General features: G+C 42.6%; 1 non-coding gene across 1 annotated transcript; it reads right to left on the reverse strand.

Annotated features, from left to right (window-relative positions):
• Positions 1–393: 393 nt before the first annotated feature.
• Positions 394–2382, reverse strand: LOC143206310 (small subunit ribosomal RNA). The gene has a single exon (XR_013008293.1). It is a non-coding gene; the product is annotated as a small subunit ribosomal RNA (ribosomal RNA).
• Positions 2383–7500: the final 5118 nt, after the last annotated feature.

The following is a 7500-nucleotide window of genomic DNA, read 5'->3' on the forward strand; positions in this document are numbered from 1 at the left end:
ACAAACGAAGGGTGATAAGATTTTCGTAAACTAATCACATTACCGATCATCGTATATGTTCGTCGATATGAGGATCGAAACGTCGATTAGAAATATAATTGGCAAAATCGTTTTATTTTGCGCTCGATTTGTCCATTTATAACGAAATCCGTCGTAGGCCGACGATTATTACTCGTCGTCCTATATAACAACATCTTCATCGTATATATCTCCGCTTTCGGGCGTACATCTTTTAAAACCATATATTATAGGTACCCGAAAACAGCTACGTTGACGACGTCGAAATTCGATCGGAACTTCCGAACTTCGTAGATGGCTCTTTAACGTTCGACAATGATTTTTACAGACTTGTACGTTTACCTATTATATATATATAGGCATAACAACACACTGTAATGATCCTTCCGCAGGTTCACCTACGGAAACCTTGTTACGACTTTTACTTCCTCTAAATGATCAAGTTTGGTCATCTTTTCCTACACATCGACGACGCCGAAACGCCATCGCGTGTCGATCCGAAGACCTCACTAAATCATTCAATCGGTAGTAGCGACGGGCGGTGTGTACAAAGGGCAGGGACGTAATCAACGCGAGCTTATGACTCGCGCTTACTGGGAATTCCTCGTTCATGGGGAACAATTGCAAGCCCCAATCCCTAGCACGAAGGAGGTTCAGCGGGTTACCCGGGCCGCTCGGCCAGGGAAGACACGCTGATTCCTTCAGTGTAGCGCGCGTGCGGCCCAGAACATCTAAGGGCATCACAGACCTGTTATTGCTCAATCTCGTGCGGCTAGAAGCCGCCTGTCCCTCTAAGAAGAATAGTTTGTACGCCGACAGTAAAAACCGCGCACGAACCGCGAAACCCGAAAGCAACGCGGCCGGCGGGCCTTTAGGATGTCAAAAAGCGCCTAGTTAGCAGGCTAGAGTCTCGTTCGTTATCGGAATTAACCAGACAAATCGCTCCACCAACTAAGAACGGCCATGCACCACCACCCACCGAATCAAGAAAGAGCTCTCAATCTGTCAATCCTTCCGGTGTCCGGGCCTGGTGAGGTTTCCCGTGTTGAGTCAAATTAAGCCGCAGGCTCCACTCCTGGTGGTGCCCTTCCGTCAATTCCTTTAAGTTTCAGCTTTGCAACCATACTTCCCCCGGAACCCAAAAGCTTTGGTTTCCCGGAAGCTGCCCGTCGAGTCATATTAGGGAACGTCGACGGATCGCTAGCTGGCATCGTTTAAGGTTAGAACTAGGGCGGTATCTGATCGCCTTCGAACCTCTAACTTTCGTTCTTGATCAATGAAAGCGTTTTTGGCAAATGCTTTCGCTTCTGTTCGTCTTGCGACGATCCAAGAATTTCACCTCTAACGTCGCAATACGAATGCCCCCATCCGTTCCTATTAATCATTACCTCGGGGTTCCGAAAACCAACAAAATAGAACCGAGGTCCTATTCCATTATTCCATGCATACAGTATTCAGGCGAAATTTTAGCCTGCTTTGAGCACTCTAATTTGTTCAAAGTAAACGTGCCGGCCCACCTCGACACTCAGTAAAGAGCACCGCGGCAGGATTGAGTTGGGCCGTCGTAACCACGACGCGCACAACACGCACGCCGAAACGCACGCGCGACGGCGACGCGACACGACTAAGCCCACCGGCAGGACGTCTCGCGAAAAACACGCCAGTTAACACCGCGAACGATGAACCGGCGGCGCGAGACACAAATTCGACTACGAGCTTTTTAACCGCAACAACTTTAATATACGCTATTGGAGCTGGAATTACCGCGGCTGCTGGCACCAGACTGGCCCTCCAATTGATCCTCGTTAAAGGGTTTAGAGTGTACTCATTCCGATTACGGGGCCTCGGATGAGTCCCGTATCGTTATTTTTCGTCACTACCTCCCCGTGCCGGGAGTGGGTAATTTGCGCGCCTGCTGCCTTCCTTGGATGTGGTAGCCGTTTCTCAGGCTCCCTCTCCGGAATCGAACCCTGATTCCCCGTTACCCGTTACGACCATGGTAGGCGCAGAACCTACCATCGACAGTTGATAAGGCAGACATTTGAAAGATGCGTCGCCGGTGCGAGACCGTGCGATCAGCTTAAAGTTATTCAGAGTCACCAAGTTGTACGATGACGAGCGCGAACCCGAAACCGATTGGTTTTGATCTAATAAAAGCACTCCTTCCATCTCTGGTCGGAGCTCTGTTTGCATGTATTAGCTCTAGAATTACCACAGTTATCCAAGTAATTGTGGGTACGATCTAAGGAACCATAACTGATTTAATGAGCCTTTCGCGGTTTCACCTTAATTCGGTATGTACTGAGACATGCATGGCTTAATCTTTGAGACAAGCATATGACTACTGGCAGGATCAACCAGGGAACTGTTCTTATTATTTTATCGACACGAAGCAGATAAAACAAATACAGACACAGTTTATTTTATAAGTTTGACTTATAAAGAAACGTGTGCGTAAGACGACGATATATAATATATATCGACGACTAATAAAAAGGAGGTGCATGATAGCGCGCCTAGACGACGGAAAAACCGGTCCGAGGCGCCACGCTCTTACATTTTAATATTAGTTGTCTAATAAAACAAAACGATATCATCATCTTAGACACATCTTTTGTTTTTTTTATACACAACCGATCGACTAGGCACCCAATTATCTCGATTATCGACGACGATCGTCGACTACGTCGAAAATTGGATGCCGCAAAATATCGTTCGGCGTTTATAAGACCTCGAAAAACATTCTCTCCGAACCCTTCGCTAGATAGAAATATATAAAGCGACAAGGAAACCTCGTACGAGAAACGTTTCGTGATTTTTTATTTTATTCTCGCTCGGAGAGCAGAGAGCTATCGCAAAATGTGTTGCTGTTTTATGAACGTTCCGATGAAAAACCGATACGTCCATAAAAATAATAATTCCAATCGCATATGAATCGTGGATCATCTTCTTCTAACGAAGCCGAATGTTCCCGCCGAATTCGCGATCTCGCAGTGATACCGTCGTCGTCGTCGTACGCTTCCCGATATATCGAAAAAAACCGACCAGGAAGAACAACGAAACGACGATACAAAATCGCGAGAGCGTTACGAATATATAATAACACGACGAAATACGCTTTTTATTTAGATAAATAAAAAAATACGGTTCGGATCTTATATATTAACATATAATATGTAATACCACCTTCGCTGATCAAAAGCCACTCGGTAAAAGTGTCACAGCGCCGGTCGACCCGACCCGTCGTATCCGTCTCTCGTATCGCCCCACGTAGAAGCGCACACGATTTAAGCGCGGGTCTCTCGCCAGCTATCGGAAATGTATGGGTGTTTTAGAACAGATCGTTTATACGGACGTTGCGCAAATTTTTCGTTTTTACGTCTGCCCGTTCTCGTTATTATCGGAATGTTCCGATGAATAAACTTTAGCTTTAGACAACGTGAACTTCTAAAGCAATAATTTTAACCTCTCGTGTTAATACGTCCTCAGGCCGTTTCTAGACTGCCGATCACGTTCTTTAAAAGTCGGAAAATTCCGATCCATAAAATTATGCTAGTAGAATGTAAAGATCCTTCATAGGATGGATACTGTCACATATCGATACGGCGATCGGAGTAAAACTGTTCTCACGTATTTCAGGACATTTTAGGTTGTTACGTCGGCCCGTTCGTTATTATCGGTATATACCTATGAATAAATGTTTTGCTTGTAGAACGTAAGATTCCAAAAGAATGATTCGCCGAAACGATGGTGCACCCTTACGATCGGATATTTGCCGCTTATTGGCCATTTTCTATAATTCATCCGTTAGATATCGTTTATCGACTACGGATAAGGTTTTCCGATATCAGAATGTTCCTAAGGATGATTCGAAAGTGATTTGAACGAAGAATTTGATAGAATGAATCCTTTATTTATCCATTGAGTACAGGGTACGGAGTGTCTGCGGGGTCAGCTAATATATTATATTTCTCTCTCGACGTAATGGTAACTCGAAGTCCGAACCGCGCTCATGAAGCTCGGTTTCAATCCAATCCATGTTGGTCGGTTCCTCGAGAGGAACGCCGTATCTTCGCGGTCGACCGCCTAATGAATCAGGTGGTAAAAGTCCAAGCCCAGCGCGGCAACGGCAGGCGCGTTCAACGTTTTAACTGCCAATTCTACGGTCATTCATCGGCCAACTGTAAAGCCACTCCGGCCTACGTCAAGTCCCAAAGACAGAAATTCCCCGCCGAAATGCACCAACTGTTGAGAACCATACACCGCAAATTACTCGGGATGCAAGTGCCGACCTACTCCAAAAACAACCAAACCCAAAAGACCAATTCCTCCCCCCACTCATGTACGGGGAACTCAAGATAACAGTCGTCTGGCTGGTCTGGATTCCACTAGAACACGAACCCGATCTCCATTGGCGAAATACTCTTCGGAACATATTCAGATGACCAAGGAGATTTTCAGGCCATTTTCAACGCCATCAACCACACAGCTATTGGAAGAATTACTATCGGCCGGGATAATAGATGAGTTGGAACTTGGGCTTATTGCTCCAAGCGAACCAACTCACTACTCCTCCAATCGACCGACAATAATTGACTTTTTTATCTATCAAAATTCGAATCAAGCCTCTGACCTGCAAGTACTCCAAGATATCGATTCTGACCACAGGCCTATCCTCCTCACCCACCATCAGCGATTTTCCACTGAGTTCCACTGTCCCCAAGCAAGGTCAACCTAGTAAACGAAAAAAAAAGTATCTTCTCTTTGACGATCCTCATTATATTAGGACGATAGTTCCATTCTAAATTCTTGATTAATTACAGTTCCTATTTGTTCATTTCGAGACGTTCCCGTGATTAATACTTATCGTGTAGAAATTAGCCACAATCCACAATTAGCCACAGTTAGGAAAAATAAATTAATTATCATATAGTCATAAACGTAATAAAAATGAATACACATATTTTCGAAGTCACTCCAGAAATACTTTACCTTATTTTTAAATAACAATCTCGGGCCGTACCATTTTTACAAAACTTATTCTATATACTTACTATATAACAGATTATAATGATATAATATAATTCAATACAATAACTACAATATATATATATATATCTGAAAATTCTGTTTTTATAAAATGTCAGCTACTGTTTAACATTTCATTTTTTAAAATTTATATCCAATTGTGGTTCTGAAAAGAACCGATTTTGCAGGTAAGTAGTATATTGAAACACACATAGGTATGTGAATTAATTTACTTAGAACTGGTATATTTGGTGACTGCTTTGGTACCTTCGCTAACGGCGTGCTTAGCCAACTCACCGGGTAACAATAACCTAACGGCGGTTTGGATTTCTCTGCTCGTGATCGTTGATCTCTTATTGTAATGGGCGAGACGCGACGCTTCGGCGGCTATCCTTTCGAATATATCGTTCACGAAAGAATTCATGATCGACATGGCCTTGCTGGAGATACCCGTATCGGGATGAACCTGCTTTAAAACTTTGTATATGTAAATCGCATAGCTTTCCTTCCTCCTGCGCTTCTTTTTCTTGTCGCTCTTAGAGATATTTTTCTGGGCTTTTCCGGCTTTCTTGGCCGCCTTACCGCTTGTCTTCGGTGGCATTTCGAAATAAAAATCCCGACGTCTCACGTACCTCAAAGAGTACTTAACTAAAAAAATGCCTTTAATTCTAGAACTTATAACATTCGAAGGAACACTTCTAAGCCCCGCCCATAGCCCGAGTTAGAGTCTGATTGGTCGCGTATGATATAACGAGTTTGGCTCGCGGACAAAATTCCAGGCCGATCTGTAAGAAATTTCCAGTACCGTTTTTGATTTAAAGGTGAGCAGTATCTAACAACGATCGAGATTAACATGTCCGGACGTGGTAAAGGCGGAAAAGTGAAGGGAAAGGCGAAGTCTCGTTCCAATCGTGCGGGATTACAATTTCCTGTCGGTCGTATTCACCGACTTCTAAGGAAAGGAAATTATGCCGAACGCGTAGGGGCCGGTGCTCCCGTTTACTTAGCTGCCGTAATGGAATATCTGGCGGCCGAAGTTCTCGAGTTGGCGGGTAACGCCGCTAGAGACAACAAGAAAACAAGGATTATCCCTAGGCATTTACAATTGGCCATCAGAAACGACGAGGAATTGAATAAACTGTTATCTGGCGTTACTATTGCCCAGGGCGGCGTCTTGCCTAACATTCAAGCAGTATTATTGCCTAAAAAGACAGACAGCAAAACCAAATAGATAACGCAAACCGTTTAAAGTTTTGCATACGCCCTTTAATATCGGTCCTTTTCAGGGCCAACAAAATCGTATAAAAAAGAAGTTAGAATACGCGTTCTTATTAAAGAATAAATATTAACTAGAAAATTTGAAGGTTGTACGTATTATCGGTTGCGACGATACAGAATTCCATGTATCTGTGATTGATGAGCATGTCTTCATGTTCGTTGATCCTTCATTTCATTAGAACCAAATATAGTTGCCATGTGATATCGATTTGGCTCTGAATTCTCGTCATGTCGAATTGGTATTATATGGTCCCTCATAAGTAGGTGCACTTGAAGGTTCGTCAAATTATGCGGGCGTCCTCCCGCTATATTCAGGTATACATCGGAGGTTTTAATGCAGTTGTAACTGGCCTCACCGTTTAACCGCATATGATATACTGAAACGCGGATTTTATTCGCCATCGGACCGAACGGGCTCTAGAAGTACAATGCGGGTAATGATCGAATTCAGATGAATGGAATTAGTCTCCAATTCAATTTCCGCACGGGGCGATGTTTTTTAATTGTTTTTTGATAGTTCATCGCATTAGGTCTGAAAACTGTATATTTAATAGTCTCATAAGGTATAACTTATAAACGTATCTTGTGGTTCGTCTTCGAACTGAACGTACATTTAAGACAATGTTCCGAATTAAAATAGTGAATTTAATTCTGGAAATCGTAAGAAAATGTTTCCAAACATGATAATAGAATACAAAAAGAGTATAGGCTAGGTGCTTATCGGTTAAGATGAATGATATCCTTAAGTTTACACAACGTTCTGTAAAACGAATTTAGCAAAATAAAAGAGATTTACATCCCTTGTATTTGTCTTTATATACATACGCATATTATATGCAATATACTTATGTACGGAAAATGTTCCCAAGAACGAATTTAGACAAATAAAAAGGCGAATAGAAAAGATTGACATCCTCTCTATTCGCCTTTGTTATTTATACAGGCATACATAAATGCATCGTCGATGTATATCAATGCGATATATTTATGTACGGAAAATGTTCCCAAGAACGAATTTAGACAAATAAAAAGGCGAATAGAAAATATTGACATCCTCTCTATTCGCCTTTGTTATTTATACAGGCATACATAAATGCATCGTCGATGTATATCAATGCGATATATTTTTGTACGGAAAATGTTCCCAAGAACGAATTTAGACAAATAAAAAGGCGA

This window comes from Rhynchophorus ferrugineus, unplaced genomic scaffold, assembly GCF_030347505.1.
Source record: "Rhynchophorus ferrugineus isolate W39M unplaced genomic scaffold, kcgeb_rfMv2 rfM640, whole genome shotgun sequence".
Taxonomy (NCBI): Eukaryota; Metazoa; Arthropoda; class Insecta; order Coleoptera; family Curculionidae; genus Rhynchophorus; species Rhynchophorus ferrugineus.